This window comes from Carlito syrichta, unplaced genomic scaffold (assembly GCF_000164805.1).
Source record: "Carlito syrichta isolate Samal-C Ts95f unplaced genomic scaffold, Tarsius_syrichta-2.0.1 Scaffold62039, whole genome shotgun sequence".
NCBI classification, from domain to species: domain Eukaryota; kingdom Metazoa; phylum Chordata; class Mammalia; order Primates; family Tarsiidae; genus Carlito; species Carlito syrichta.
The window spans coordinates 305,971-308,257 of record NW_007006135.1 but is presented as its reverse complement, the minus strand read 5'-3'; positions in this window follow the sequence as shown (position 1 = coordinate 308,257).

Here is a 2,287-nt window from a genome sequence, read left to right as displayed (position 1 = left end):
ATTCCTGGGCTCAGGCAATCCTCCCAGCTCGGCCTCTCAAAGTGCTGGGATTACAGGGATGAGCTGCCACACCTGGCTTGACTTTTTAATAATCTTAAAAATTTGTGGTAAAATACACATAATATAAAATTTATCAGTTGAACCATTTTAAGCATATAGTTTAGTGTCATTTAGTGCATTCACATCGTTGTGCCGTTGTCACCATCATCCATCTCCAGAGCTCTTTTCATCCTGCAAGACTGAAACTCTGCGTGGTAAAATATTTTGTATGCACAAATAAATCTCTACAGCTGAAACAGTAAAATTCTTATGGTAGACAGTGGAATAGTGACATATCACTAATTCAATTTACATTTCCCATTTCTTCAACATTTCTATATCTTCAAGAAACATTTATATGGTGTTTTATTATGAATATTCTCATTGAATATTCAAAACTCATGTGAGGTAGGCATTAATATTCCCATTTTATAAATGAAGAAATTGAAGTAGTTGTAGAAAAAAGGTAATGAAAAAGTGAGGATTCCAGCTTAGTGCTGTTGACTTTAAATTCTGTTCTGTTTCCACTATATTGTGCTTCAAAAGGCTGTGACTAATGTTCTCTCTCTGTCTCTCTTTTTCTCTCTCTTTTGTGGGGCTGGGGTAAGCGTCAAGAGGGAGGATTTCTGGAATTTTGTTTTAAATTATAGGTCTTGCCCTGACAACAGACAGTCTTGTTTATAACCTTGGGCATCTCATCAGATCAGGGATTATTTTGCTTTGCCTAAACACTTAGTAGATGCAGCAGATGTCTATTCAAATATTACTTTAAAAAATGCCTGGAATTGTATTTAAATTGCTTCAATTATTCACTAATTAAATTGCAGATTGTTTCTCCTGGGGATTTTGCACTAGGCTGGGTTTCTTCAATTGTTTGTGTTGGACAATGACAAAATAAATCTTTTGCATTGTGGATTAGTAAAAAATCCTGCTGAATGGGCTAAATAAGTCCACAGTCATTCCACAGAGACTTATTAAAAAAAAAAAACAAAAAAACAAAACAATTCTTTTTTTCCTTTTGGCAAGACCAAGCATGGACAGAGAGTGGATTTTTTTTTTTTTTTTTTCCCCCTGTATTTTGATTCTGGTACTGAAAATACCTGGAAGGGTCATGGACAGGAGGGAGGTCCATGTGTTCTGTTGAATGTGTCAGCTCCTTGAGCTGCATGGATTTTACCAAGAACCGCACAAAAGAATTTGGATATTTTAACACCACGTGTGTTTCTCACATGGCTGTCACAATTTAAATCTTTCATCAGCCTTTTCAAAAGATTAGGTGTAGGAACCAGTTTGCCTTGGGACATTATCTTGGGTCCTTATCAGTCGTTGTCTTGCTCCCGCATTTTCAAAAATTTCTCCATGTGCTATTTTCATTTATGGAAAGAGGAGGAGAAAAAAACAAAATGGTGAGAAGGAAAAGGACCAGAAGAGTTCAGTTTCCCTGCAGAGCTGGGGCTTGTCACAATATGCCCTGGGTAACAGGAATGCTTGCTTGCTCTTAAAATGTAAATTATTTCCATTCTCCTAAAAAAGTGCACAGCAATTTCATGCTGATGTTCATCCCATCCACAGATAATTAAGACATGACTCTCAGAATAAATAAATACCTAACATTTATGAGCACTGGCTTTGGAGCAGTTAGTATCTATGCTAAACCTTTCACATGCATAATCGTACTGAATGCTCACAACTCAGTGAGGAAGGTGGTATTCTCCCCATTTTACAGATGAGGAAAGAGAGGTTCAGGAAGGTTAAGAGACTTGCTCAAAGGTCAAACCAATACTAAATGGCATATCTAGGATGGTGTTTTTTCTGTGAGACAAGTGCTCAAGGTTTTAAAAAAGCAAGTTTCTCTAGGGTTGTTGGTGGCACTAAGAATTTTTTTTGTTTTGAGTCGGAGTCTCACTCTGTCATCCAGGCTGGAGTGCAGTGGCATGATCATGATGATTGTGGCACACAGCAGCCTCGATTTCCTGACTTAGGTGATTCTTATACCTCAGCATACTGAGTAGTTAGAGCTCCAGGCATGCACCACCATGCCCGGCTAATTTTTTGAGTTTTTGTCGTGATGGGGTCTCACCATGTTGCCCAGGCTGATCTCAAATTTATGGGCTCAAGTGATCCACCTGCCTCAGCTTCCCAAAGTGCTGGGATTACAGGTATGAGCCACCATGCCCAGCTGATACTAATACTCTTCAGACACGAGAACCAACTCAGTGTATGGATGTTTCAGCCAATCTTAGATAAA